Source organism: Sturnira hondurensis, unplaced genomic scaffold, assembly GCF_014824575.4.
Source record: "Sturnira hondurensis isolate 20B ecotype Veracruz unplaced genomic scaffold, ASM1482457v3 Scaffold0019006, whole genome shotgun sequence".
NCBI lineage: Eukaryota > Metazoa > Chordata > Mammalia > Chiroptera > Phyllostomidae > Sturnira > Sturnira hondurensis.
The window spans coordinates 12,013,155-12,027,374 of NW_028091637.1; the positions used below are offsets into that span (position 1 = coordinate 12,013,155).

Here is a 14,220-nt window from a genome sequence, read left to right on the forward strand (position 1 = left end):
ATAGAACCTCGCGCACCAGGCGCACCTGGCAGGTGCCGGTGCCTGACTCGGCCAACTCTGGTCGCGCCCTGAGGCAGAGAGGCTCGGGCAACCGCAGGCACCCAGCCGCGGCCATCTCCGGGGTGTGGCGGGTCAGGGGACTAGAGTCTGCAGCCGGAGTAGCTGCGGAGCCACATGGCACACGCGCAGCATTGCCTTCAGCCGGGGCGGGACCGGACACGGCAGGGGCTGCAGAGAGGAGCCGGGCACCGCCCCCCACGGCAGTGCCAGCCGCGTGGGAGGGCAGAGTCGGGCGGAGGGGCAGACGACGAAGGCGGGGATGTAGGGGACGCAGAACCGAGGGACAGACCGAAGCTGGCTGGCTGGCTCAGAGTGGGACTGACAGTGACAGCGCTAGGGACAGGTGCGAGCAGTCAGCTTGAGACAGAGGGAGAGAAAAGAGGAAGAGAGAGGGGATTCTCGTGCTCCCTCCCCTGCAGACGCCCTCCTCTGTCCGAGGGAAGAGGCTGGGGCACTGAGTGGGAGCGGAAGACAGAGAGATGTGGGCTCAGAAGAAGGCAAGAGGGACCCTGCGTCGCTAGTGGGACCGAGCAACAAGCAGGAAGAGACAGACCCACTCACGGACTGTCAGCGAGAGTGGCAGCCGGAGAACTCAGCGCAGGAAAGCCAGAATCCCGGGCTGTGCTGTCAGACTGAGCGCGAGGCAGACAGACAACGTGCAGAGAGACAGACGGGCAGACGGGAGGTGGGGGCACGTTCATTCCCGTAGCCCCCCGGGCAGAAAAGGCAGCGGCGTGCCCCCGAGGGTGTCTGGAGCAGCGTCAGGCAGCAGGGGCAGCGGGGTTGCCCGCTGAAGCCACCGGTGTTGCCGAACCAGTGGCCGCCACAACCTTGCAAGGATCCCAGCCTACGCTGTAAAAACCTCGTTTTACTAGCAGTTAAATAAATCCACCAAAAAAAAAAGCCAAATCAAACTAATCCAGCCAAATCAATCGTTGAGAAACAATAATATTAATAAAACCCCCAAACTGAATCAAATCAGACAAGGCACCAAGACGCTGGGGGGATATCCACTGTGCGGTCAAGGTAATGATCAAGGTCTTCGACGTGAGCGTTGCATGCCTTTTGTGAATTGTTTTCATCTCCTTTCTGCCATAGATCTGTGCCTTTCTTTCTAATTGTTTCAGTCTGTGTTTCTCCTTCGTGTTTGTAGAAAGCTGTTGTTATATGTGTATTGTGTTATGTTTGTCAAGAGGGGCAAACAACTCCTCCCCCCAAAATGAGGCAGAAATGGAAAGATGGACGAGGATTGAAAAGGGCAGTCCTTCCCATCAGAGAACTCCACAGTGATTTACGCAGGTACCAAGGTAGAAAGTTTGTAAGGCTCTGATTTCATCTGAAAGAGAGCCATACAAGGTGCAAAAAGTTGTAATCTGTTTGTTGGACTCTCAGGACTCGGGGTCCTGGCTCTCAAGGGGGATGGGGAGGGGGATAGATGCTGAGCCTTATTTTTACACGTTTGAAAACTGTGTTTCATGGCAAACCCTAATTGGACATCTTCTGTGGCACATTGTGAGTTTCAGTAGTAGAATTGAGTTGAATTAGACAGGTGTTTAGAAAGTTTCTTAGGAAGAGAAATGGACTGAATCTTTCTCCATAGAAATAGAGCTGGAGAGGATGCAGTTGCTGTCGGCTGCTCAGGTTGAGTACTTGGCCACCTCCTGAGGATACAGGACAAGGACAGAGTCCGAGGCTAAAAGGCAAAGCAAAGATGGAATCGCAAGTTATGGGGATGGGGAGCTGGTAAGCACAATGCAAAGCTGGTAGATAATCACTTTCATGAGAATGTGTTTAGAATGCAGATACCAGATACCTGCTCAATTTATGATTATTAAGGCTATTAAGGCTTCAGCCTCTCTCAACAAGCATGGCGGTCTCCAAAGTTGAAAGGAAACTGTACAAGATTCCGTGCAAATGCTGACTAAACCCAAAAGATTGCTACCTCCTCCTCATCCACTTTGGAGATCATCAAAATTGCTATGATTGTTTTAAGAAAACAGAGAAATGGAGATGACAGGGAATCATTTTTCATATGGCAAAACTTAGAAAATTTTTGACACATGGTTTAAAATAAATGCACCTGCTCCTTTGATCCTCTGTATTTGTGTCACCACGGGGCTTGCATGTCTTAATAGTGTTGTAGTTCGTGTCATTTTCACAAAAGACTGTCATTTGGAAGCCGAGAGCTCTGGCTATGTTTTGTTCAAATAGCCAAGTAATCTGCTCTCTTGGCAATAATGGCCTCTGCTGCACTCCTAATGTGGGTCGCATGTGAGAAATGATGTGTGCACTCCTTTTGGATTTATGTGGATTTTTAAGGTATGGGTTTGTGTTTGAACCTATAGCTCCTTTCATATCGCAGATTTTTACTTCTTTTTATTACGTCCACTCCCAGAATATTTTTAAAATTTTTGGAATAGTTTAGTATATTCTCTAAGGAGTATACTTTCTTGTCACAAAAGATACAAAAGGCTAATTTATTACTGTTCTTGCTTATCAATGCACTGAATAGCCTTAAAATAACTTGGTTTAGATGCAATTTCCAAGTCATTTAGACTCCTGTGCGTGAATGTCTTAATTTACCTCGTCTGGACATGATTTCTGTTACTTCATACATAATATAAAGTTGCTGTAGACTGTTTAACAGAATACTTTGTTTAGGTGAGTCATCTTTAAAGAAACTTGCACAGCTCCAGAAACTGACTTGCAGTTTCCCGGTGACTTAATTCCCCGACAAGCTGGTGCACTTTGCAGTGTTCAGCGCAGACCAAGACAGGTGTGTGTGTGCCATTAGATTTGCAGATCGCTGCTCTCCCAGTGGCTTTCCCTCCCAGATCCCAGCTGAGTGGAGTTACCTTGAGAACTGTGGCATTAGCCCTGTTAGAGCATGCTCCAGGGGGGAGTTCTGTGCAGTCTATTTTTAATGCCATTTAATGAAGGAGCAAGCACCTCACTCAGCAATGAAGGCAGCATGGTGGAAGACAGAGCAGTGCGTGGTTATGGATACTGGCAAAGGATATTTGGGAAGGTACAGACTGGCTGCTGGATATGGTAATTTTAATTAGTCCTACTACATTGCACTAACAGAAGTCAATTGATTTTTGTGAGCCATTTACACATGAATAGTTTGGTATGTCTTCATAAACCTCTTCAGTGATTCTTGGAAAGAAGACTCAATAATTGGAGTGCCTTAAAACTTAAGCGAGATACTTAAGGGACTTTCTGCATGCATACTATTTTTAATACAAGCTGTCAGGCTCTTGGGTGGTGAGAAGTGCAGAAATAATTTCTGGTTACTATAATATTGCTCTAGGGAAGGGTCTGGAGCTAGTAAAATGTAACTAACATCTTTCTATGGTATTATGATAAGTTGAAGCTCTGCCTTGTGAATTTTTTTTTTTTTCTGTAAACTTGAAGGCTAGATCCAGAATTCTGGCAGCTCCATGAAGCAGGGAGTTTTTGATTGATTGAACTTGATAGAACATTTGAGTTGTTTTCTCTCCTTATTTTGAAATGAGCACAGTAGATTGTCTTCCTGGAGGTTAAATACTTTAAAATGGAGATTGTAGAGATAGCACGGATACTTTTCGGAATGTAATAATGAGGCGGGGGTATCTTCATATTATAGTGCGTAAAACATAAGAAGCCAGCTGTCTGCAATGTTTGCATATATGCAGAACACTTGTCTTCAGATAGAACGCGAGGATGTTCACTGGGAAAGGTCTCTGTTGTTCATTTTTATATTAACAATATCCTATAATTGGGTTACTTCTTTGTTCAGAGTGAAACTGATTAGACCAATGCCCCAGTGGTTTTAAAATTAATAAACATAAGAGAAAGTGATGTTTTATTAAGTGGGAAAGTGAGCCACATAATCATTATTAAATAAAGCTGTTAGAGCAGTGTACAAAGTTGTTCTGGATTTTGCCAATTTTTATGAAAAACAGTAAAACAAAACTACTAAGGGAGATATATTGCAAGGAGTTACTGTAACTTGTTATTGATATTGTTTGTGTTCTGCACCTCGTACTTCCAGAGGGGAAAATAATCTTCACTAACGCCAATATTTTCCTCAGTGGTCATGCTCTTTGGACCACAGTGCTGCTATATTTCTCAAGATGCTCGAGTCCGTGGGCATTCCCATTTGAATTCAATGTGTGTTTTGTCTGTGGACAAGTTAATGATAAGCTACATGAGTAGAGAATGTAATGAGTCAGCCACTGAAGAAGACATAATATACAACGTAGCCAGAAGTGAATATGATTGTGAAACCTCATTAGTATGGGAAGACAGTTCGAAGTTCATAAGGTTGGAAATCGCAAATGAACCATTTGTAGATAAGTTAGTTCAGTGCAGACCTGCTTTGTGACAAGGTTGGTTAGGCAAGAATATGGGGCTTAAAAATGATGTCGACATTGCAAGCCATTTCTTCATATGGTAAGTACTGGCATCATTCTAACTGGTACCACGCAGTGGTAAGAGGTTTTGAAATTTGCGAATCTCTAATCAGAAAAAAAGAACGGGCTTCCTTAAAAATGCATCCTGTCACCTGGAAAGCCCTGAACATCTTTCAAGTCAGTGATGATAAACTTGTAAAACACATACTTCTTCTCTTTAGACAAAGGATCTTCATGTTTTAAGAAATCAGTGGCTCCAGTAGCTTTTCATTTCTGCTGCCTTTGCTTTTATTTTTTCATCCCAACATTAAAATTTAACTATGATCAATGATTTCCAGCAGTGATATAAGTAAATGCTGAAGGACTATTAAAGGTGAAAAAATATATAAGCAAGATACATCTGTGACTAGATTTTTCTTACTCAGGCCATTTTTGCTTCTGGGTGTTAGTTTTCTTTAAGGTATATTTATGCCAAGTTCTAATAAATTGATATTTTTCAGTTACTTGGAGTCTTACAATTTAAATTGATTTTGCTCATTTGGGGTTAAAGTTGGCCCTGGGTGTTCAAAATATATATTGCTTGAATCTACATCACCATCATTTCATTTCTGTGAGGATAGATATGAACTGAGATATAAAATATTAAACTGTATACATTAATAGAATACGCTTGGTAAATGATAAAGTGTTTCAGACAGAGTATCATGTCTACTCAGCAATTCTTAGTGCTTGGTGACTGTTATCTATGTCTCAGAATCCTCTGTAGTCTGGTGGCATTTTCTTAAGACATAAAATGCCCATACAACATTTTGAATGTATCTCTCTCTAAAATTACTGGGGGATATCTGTGCCCTGGGAAATAGCTATGCAGGTAAACCAAAAAGCGAATTGAAATAATTACTGGGGGCAATTGAAAGGAAATTGAAAAACAAAAGGTTTGACTAGAATACACCAAATTGACTCTCTACTTTGAAATTGAATTCTTGGCCTTATGGCATGCCCCTCTCTCCTGGCTGCCTGCATAGATCTTAGTGCTGTCAGGTAAAGCAAATGTTAATCACTGTCTATGGCCACAGAAAATCAATCTTTTAAATTCCTCTGCATACGTTTCCCAGGGAAATTTCTTCTGGCAGTTTTTTATAGGCCCCGCTTAATGTACACATCGTGCCACAGGTTACATAAGGTTTTTTGTAAGTTCTGTGATCAGGTGATATCTATTAGCATAAAATTACAATTGTGACTTATTAAAATGCCAAAGATTTAGTCCAAAATTGTCTCATTCAAGGGACACACTCATAATTATGTCTTAGTCATAATCCTATGCATCATTTTTAAAGTAATTTACTCTACAGTTGTTCCTTTTAACTAGCAACAGAAAATAATTTAATTTTCTCCAGGTAAAGGGCAGACAGGGTCTACTAATAATTATCCCTTATAAAACCAGACTTCTTACCACATTCTCATATTTCATCCTACTTCAGAGTGATACAGCTGGTCTTCCATCAGAAATCATTGTGGATAAGACCTAAAATATTAAGATTTTGTCAACAAAATCACTTCCCTCAATAATAACATTGGTTTTAAGATAAATAAAAATAAAATACAGTTTCAATTAAAAAAAGGATTCAAGATTTTTAACAGAAAAGCAATGACGTCACTTTTTATGCAAATCTTTTGGCAAATTTTGCAGAGATTTATTTGGCACGCTGTGGTTAATGTTCCTATGCAGAATTGCATAATGTAATATACCATTTTTTTTCTACAGGTTTTTTTCAATGAGATATATTTACCAAGCTTATCTACCCAGAGAAACCCAGTAATCAATCCCGGTTACCCACACAAGCTAAGAAATAAGTCCTTGTGATTGGAACTTCCAGAAGAAGGACTCAGGGAGTTCTCAAGCAGTCTGAGTGCTAGAAATCTCAATAATGGACACGTATTCTCTTACATTTGCATTGTCGTTGGTTGCTTCTTTATTACACATTAAACACTTGAGATAAGGATGAGGGCCACCTACAGAAGAATGATGCTCATATATTTAGCAGATTTTCTTCTACTTGCCAAGACACAATACTCACTTTAGAACACGCTTGTCCATGGAATCAGACCTTAAAGGAAAAAACAGTAATGCACCTTGACGTGTTTGGATCGAGTCAGAACTGAGAATCAATACCAGTAATTGAGGCAAAATACTTCAAGATCTTCAGAGAACGAAGTGGAATATTGACTTCTAAAAGGTTGATGGCCCTTTAAGTCCAAATATAATATCCCTTGACATGTAAATCAGAAGGCCCAGCTCTCCTCTAATTGTTTGGCAATTTGAGTTCCTTTCAAGTGACCTCATCACTATTACAGAGATCTAGAAGGGTCAAACCACGGGTTGACCGACAGTAGAAGGAGGGCGTGGAAACCCACTGGCATTCAGGGGCTAAGCACAACTGTGTAAGTTTTAGTTTTTCATACACTCAGTAAGAAAATAAAAATCAATTAAATTATTCTCACAGCTTTTATCACAAGTTATCAAAGTATTTCTAGGGCCACAACCTAACATCCTCATATGAACTCCCCAATATTCATTGATAAGAAAATATCTATACTCTGCCTTGACATGTTTCTCTTAGCATTTTGCTGATTAATATGTAGGTAGCTTTGGTGGAAATCCTGGGATTTGATTTAATTTAATTGTCAAAAAGCTGTTGGATGAAAAATAAACAGATTCCATCTCAGGATGTGACAGAACCAAGACTTCTCCAGCATTTGCAAGCTTTAATACTCATTTCTTCTCTATAACACTTTTTTTAAAAACCAGAGTATTAAAAACAAAACTGTTGATTGAAAATATGGCACTTTGGGGGGGGGATTAGGTTTACAGTCAGATGATGACTCTTTAAGTCAGTGTAGCTCGTACTTGTGGTAAAATTGCTATTGAATTCTGCCAAATTTGTTAATTTTCTGGATTTTGCAGTCATATCTATGATCCTATTTATTTTATCCGGCTTATGAGAATGATTGCACTAACACTTTTAAATTACATAATTTTATATTTGTTTTTTTTTAAATTTTCTTTAAAGCTTTTATTTATTTATTTTAGACAGAGGAGAAGGGAAGGAAGGAGAGAAACAGCAATGCGTGATTGCCTCTCACGCGCCCCCTACTGGGGGCCTGATGTGGCCGCAGCCCAGGCATATGCCCTGCCGGGGAATCAAACCCGTGACCCTTTGATTTGCAGGCCTGCACTCAATTCGGTGAGCCTCACTAGCCAGGCATATTTGTTTATTTTAAATTGAATTAAATATGCTGGTATTGTGAGAACTTTAAAAAATTAACAAACATCTGGCATAACATTAAAGATGAATTGAAAACCCCATTGCAAACAACTAGCTGGTATTAATGATGCTGTATTTTTTTCCCCATTCTGGTGCTGTTTTAACTTTGGTCACAGCACATACTTCCTTTTTGAAGATTAAAATCTTACTCCAACCCTGAAATTTCCACAAAATCACTAACAGAATTCTGGAAAAACAATACAATGTAGCATGCAGTCATGTCGAGTGCACAGGCTGTTGCTATCTGCACAATTAAGCACTCAAACAACGGGAGGCTTTAATCTTTAATTATTATTTTAAGTATTGTCTTGATCTGGAACTACAAATGACAGTTCTCAGTGTTTATTTCTTTTTCTCAGCATCAAGAGATGAGAGAGCATACCCAGTAAGATGTGACAAAGTTGATGCATGTAAAATTGTGTGTGTGTGTATCCTGTCAAGAGGGATTTTGTTTTATCATGCTGATTATCGTAATGTCTGCATTGTTTGTCTGATATGATGCAGGAAGCTATTTTGAACTCATTGGAACTTCCGATCAAAAGTAAGTGAGATTAAAACTAACCAAAGGGATGTACACCAAAAGTGTACTTGGTGCTTCTCTGAGAGGAAGCAGGTAACTCTGTGTGTGATGAAGGAAGGTGTTACCCTAAGGAAGTATAGTATAGGCTTCCATGAGATTTTGCAGGTTCAAAAAAGGTACAAAATGTGGATTGAAAGAAAATGTCTAGGAAAACGGGCCTATTGGGTGGTGGATCCAAATCTCACTTTCCCCAGACTTACCGTCATAAATATATAATTTACCACCCCAGTGTCTGGCTTCTGCATCTGAAAAAACAACTAATAGTGTAACCATGGCCAAGACTCTAAACCTCTCTGTGCTTCGTAGTTTCAGCAGATTAAATTATGTAGAAACACCAATCCAGTCTGAACTAATTGCTAGTTACATGACTCTAGCAATTCTGTTAATTGCTCATTGCTTCAATTTATGAGAACATAAAGTACAATAAGGCCTACCTGGTAGGACTGAACAAAGTATTTGGCCCCTAGGTATTATTCACTATAAAGAAACCATTATCTTCATATGAAAAACTTTAGAGAGAGAGACTCAAACTCATTACATGAGACAAACCTCTCTTTAAGAATTTTTTCTTAATTTTAATTTTTTTAAGTAATTTAGAGTTTTGTTCCCACCCCATAAAAATTTGGATGGTGAGAACTGGAGACTAGCTTTACTCTTTCTGTGCCTGAATGGTAAAGGCCAAGCCAATGTGGCAACTACCCCAGACAGAGTGCGTCACAGAAGGCCATTATCTTCTGCCAGTCTCTCAGGAAGGGGATGGCCCATTTAGATGTGTCTAAATAATGAGCATATAGGGTTTTTTTTTTCTCCAAAACATTTTAATGGCGTGATTTGTACCATCTAAAAGGGATGGCTGAAGAACGAACTACACAGAGGTTGGCACAGACCCATGGAGAAATCATGCCGCATCCTGGAAGGCTGGGTGGGAGCCAGGAAGCCGAAGATTGGAAGGGGATGGGAGGCGGGGCCAGCTTTCCACTCCCTCCCAGACCAGACCGGAAAGCAAGTGCAGCTTTGGGCTTGCAGGCACATTCCCGGGCACCCCAACCACATGCTCTGAGCACAGCATGGGCTGTTTCGACCGGGCAGCTGACCTGGCCTCCGATCTGGAAGTATTTGCACCTAGTTTTGCTGAAATGAGCCATTTCTACACCCGCGTGGAAGTGGTCCAAAGATAGGGAAAGGTCTCTCATAATTGGGATTTAATCAATAGGCTTCCCATCAGGAAATGGAGAACCACAAAAGGAAGATGAGCCATGGAAAACAGTGAATTATCAGATAATTGCACTTTATTTTTAAATTATAATTTGAATACCAGCTATTCTTAGGGATAGAGGTAGGGCATTCACAGTGGGGAAGCTATACAATGAAACTTCTCTGAAGGTACCTAAGAATAAGTTTGTAACCTTTGGTATTCTAATACTGGCTGAAAAACAAAACAAAAAGTAGAAAAATTACATATCATATGTCATATGTAATATATTATTATAATATATATTCACCATAAGACACATACTTAAATACAAGAGTCACTTATGTAACTCGCATTAAGCAAGAAGTGATTTAGCCCAAAAGCATGTTTCCCAATACATTTTTCTTTATTGTCAAGGGCCCTTAGCAGTTCCTGCTTACATGGGGCAGATATTTAATCAAAGTTTCCTGAATTAAAACCTGACCTTTGTATTGTTGATGGCATTTAATACTCAGAATTCAAAATCAGCTCTGAGCAAAGTTTTAATTGCATTCTTCCCTTAAATTTTCAGCTTAAGTGGGTTTCACATTTATCTTTCAGAAAAGAGAGAACAAAGGGATGCCTTTATTTTTAAATTGCAACTGACCTGAAGATTGTTTTGGCTGTTGCGAAGAAGTTTCCTCTTCAGATCTCAGGCAATGAATGAGGTTTCTACAAGAACAAGGCCCCTTAATAGTCCGCTTCAACAGAATACATAAATCACATTTCCATGTACACGGAGACGTGTGAGTCCAAGGCAAGTTCACAGATGATTCCCAAATCGTTGGTACAGAGAGCTAAAGACAACTGCCATTTACTAGATATGGCCTTTGGAGAAATTAATCATAATGAAATTGATCCAGGATGCAGGGGAGGAATTCACTCCTCTGGGATCTGGGCAGGGAGGCAGCCTTGGATTAGAAGGCAGCGGTGAGCAAGGGAGGGGAAGAGAGTACCCGCAACCAGGAATTTCCGACCCCTCTTCCGGTCTTAAGCAGAACAGTTCTGACCAAGTTTAAGGAGAGTCCCTTCTCTCTTCCTGCAACCAGGGGAATAGCAATAGGATTAACCAGGGTTAAATAACAAACCATTTAATCCACTGAGGATCACTGAAAACTGGATTAATGCTTTACCCCTCCCTAGAAAAATAATCTAGTCCAAAAGGAAGGGATACAGCTGATTCAGAGTGTGTCTTTTAATTTGCTTCCTATATTTTAAGATATTCCATGTGTGGTTCTCATCGAATGAACTTCTATTCACCCGTCCACTTCCCAAAGAAATCCAAAACCTGGCACCTTGATTTAGAGAGACGAGAAACACATTCTTTTTTCTTTGTTGAGACAGTGGCAGGCTTTAGGAATGCATAGAAAGTAATAGATTCTGCCACAGCTGGACTGCTCATCAGGAAGTCAGAAAATATATTCTGGACCACACTATGTCAAAGTGGGGGAATTTCTATACAAGTTGAATTGAGGGAGCTGAGTTCTTGTGTGACAGTCAGCAAGACCTGTCTTGGCATCAGATATCGCAATTATTTATTCATTTCTCCGTCCTTGTTTTTCAAATATTTATTGAGAGTTTTCTATGTGTCCGGCCTCATGCTAAACACTTAGGAAATTGACTGTGTAGGATTTTATAGGTACTTGGGAGACTTAAAGCCAGTTTAACAGTTTGAACAATGACTTGGATGATTGGTTAAGAATATGAGGAAACTCCAAAATGACAGAGGATAAAGCAATATGAATTCATGTTGACAAATTAGAAAAACATTTTTTTTTTACTGGGAAAGTTAACTTGGAAAATCCACAGGAGTTGTCTCAAGAGTAGAAACCATACTGTTCCCAGAAAACAAACAAGGAAGAATGAAGCCACTGGTTAGTTGCTGGGGGAAAAGGCCTATCAGTGGTTAGGCCAGAAACTCAAACCATCCGTTGGAAGCTCTCTACCAAGAGAAGGAGTCAACTAATTAATTAAGAAGATCTATTTGAAATGGGGATGGTGCACTCTATTCTTTTTTGACCTCTTGAGACAATACCTTTACAATATTGCTTCCTAGAGTTGCAACCAACTGATTCAAGTAGAACCAGGATTCTGAACAGCAAAACAAAGTTAAGTTTGTATCAGATCATACCAGAATATCTGTTTAGAATTAAAAAGCTTTTTCTAAAGGCAGATTATTCTTTGAGTTTGTTTTGAGGTGCCACATCTGTGTGTGTGAGAGAGGACACTAAAATAGTTTCAGAGTATTATCAAAGTCTTTGATAGATTGAAAAATGGCCCTGGCTGGTGTAGCTCAGTGGGTTGAGCATGGGCCTGCAAACCACACGATCGTGGTTCAATTCCCAGTCAGGGCACATGCCTGGGTTACAGGCCAGTTCTTAGCAGGGGACATATGAGAGGCAACCATATATTGATATTTCTCTCCCTCTCTCCTTCCCTTCTCCTCTAAAGATAAATAAATAAAATTTTTAAAAAATAGATTGAAAAATGGTGCCTGTAATGAGGAGATGGGTTTACATAGGAAACTTCAGAGGAGTAAAAGATTTGCTTTATTGGACACCTGAAGGATGGTTTGTTTTTCTTTTGTTGTAAAGGATGCACTTCTTTCCATTGGCAGAGATAAATGATTAGGTTTTTGGAAGCTGAGAGGTACTGGATGTGTTGTCCCAGACCTGGTTCGTGTTCCAATATCTTGCCCTGAAACACTGAGGAAGAATCTACTTTTAGAAGTTAATCATACAGCAACAGGATTATATCAGAGGTTTGCTGAAATCTTTTCCAGTTTAGTTTCTATAATTCAATGGTGTTTTTTTGTGTGTAATATCCATGGACTGGTTTTATATTGCATTTCTCTATAAATTTGGGATGTACTTTTTTTTCAGCCTGAAAATAAGGACTAACATTACAAAATAAGAGTGAAATAATTAGAAGAAAATCTTACCAAGAATAGTTGTTAAGTAAAGGGGATCTGAGGTCCCAGTTCAGGGTCCAGATGCCACTCTGCAACACCATACATTTCTTAAGCTTTCTAAACTTCGGCTTCCTCATTTCTAAAATGAGCCAGTTGTAAGCATTAAAGCTGAAAAGCTTAGCTCAGTGCTTACAACTGGCCCATTTATTCCTCCCTGGTGCTCATCCTTTTTTATTTGCTTGCCCTTTGCTTTGTCCTTATCACGACCTCTGCCTGATGCCATTGGCCTCCCCAAAATCAAGTGTTCCCTTAAGATCCCTCCCAATCTTGAGAATGTTTTCATGACGTGCCTGTTATCTCAAGTTTTTTGTTCATGCATAATTGGAGTTCATTTTCAGCACAGTCATACTATACATGATAAGCAATTTCCAAGCTGAGGGTTCAGTGAGGACAAGCCACCTGGGGACACCTAAAGTCCAGATGACTTTCTAAAAGGTGCTCATCTGCACAGTTAGTAGGGTTTGACATTTCATAAGTATGGATGGGGAGTAGAGCCTTGAAAAGAGAGTTGGGCGTGGATGATTTATTATACCATGCATGCACAAAATTCCATGCAACATTTTATTATCTACTAATGGAGACTCTCCTGGGGTGAGGTTGTGGCTCTGACGCATATTTACAAAGAAAATGAACTAGGGCCTCTAGATTTGTCTAGAAAAGGTATAGAAAGCTTAATCTTAACGCCCTTCCAGGAGCAATCTGGGATTTTGAGCCCTAGAAATGATTTCCAGTGAAGTTACCGTGGACTTGTGATTTGTACACTTCGCAGATAAAAGCAATAGCCAAAGCAGACAGAAGACCAGTTGTATAATCAGAGATTCACCAAACCGATCTAGCAGGAGCAGAAGGCTCTAAAATCAATTTTCCTAAAATCACCAGAAAACATTACCCCTTTTCTTTGACCTGGCTGTGAAAAATAGATTGGTTTTGACGTTTTAGGACAGGATTCAGTGATACCACACGTGTCCTTGTTTATAGATTAGATCCTCAGGCTTAGGCAGGGCTCAGAAGGTGTACACTGTCAGTCAAGAAATTGGTGGCAGCCAAATAGACCTGGGCCTGCAAACTTCAAAAGGCTGATATATTTTACTACAAGTCGTGGGGAACTTGTGTAAGTTTTTTGCTGAAAGAGAGTCAACTCCCGATGAAGTACACTGATACACCGTAAGAAAAAATGTAAATGAAAGGAATGTGATACTTTTGTGAACTTTTTAGGAAAGCTACTGAGTGGCTATTGGTGAGGAAATCTGTATTTCTGTATTGACTAGGTCATTAGTGTCATTTTTTGTGCTTTGTGGGACTTCTTTTGCTTGGCATGCTCCTTCTGCCCTCGAATTTATTACCTTGTTTTCCCAGGCAAAAAGGGTGTATCGGTATAAGAGATCCAAGATTTCTGTTGCTCTGCTGTGTTATATGCTGAAGCCACAGGGACAGTGATGAGGAAAAATCATCTGATTCCGAATTCACCTCTGGATTGGTTTTGATCATTGTTATTTGGTCACTGTTAATTGGATTATTGTTATTTGGGAAAAAATACTTTGTATTATTGTTTGCAGTGTAAATGCTAACCGATAGTTATGAACTTTCTCTTGTGGTCAAAGAGACTTGTGTGCCCATGTGATTTGTTCTTGGTTGTGGTCACAGCCGTGGCAAAA

At 40.3% G+C, this 14,220-nt stretch overlaps 1 protein-coding gene across 2 annotated transcripts in view; it reads left to right on the plus strand.

Moving 5' to 3' along the window:
• The first annotated feature begins 288 nt into the window (after positions 1-288).
• The window catches only part of ARPP21 (cAMP regulated phosphoprotein 21), a 146,781-nt gene continuing 132,849 nt past the window's right edge, over positions 289-14,220 (plus strand). For both annotated transcript variants that reach the window (XM_037070763.1, XM_037070762.1), the window contains exon 1: positions 289-1,086. The gene's annotated coding sequence lies outside the window, so the exon portion shown is untranslated. The remainder of the gene's footprint in view (positions 1,087-14,220) is intronic.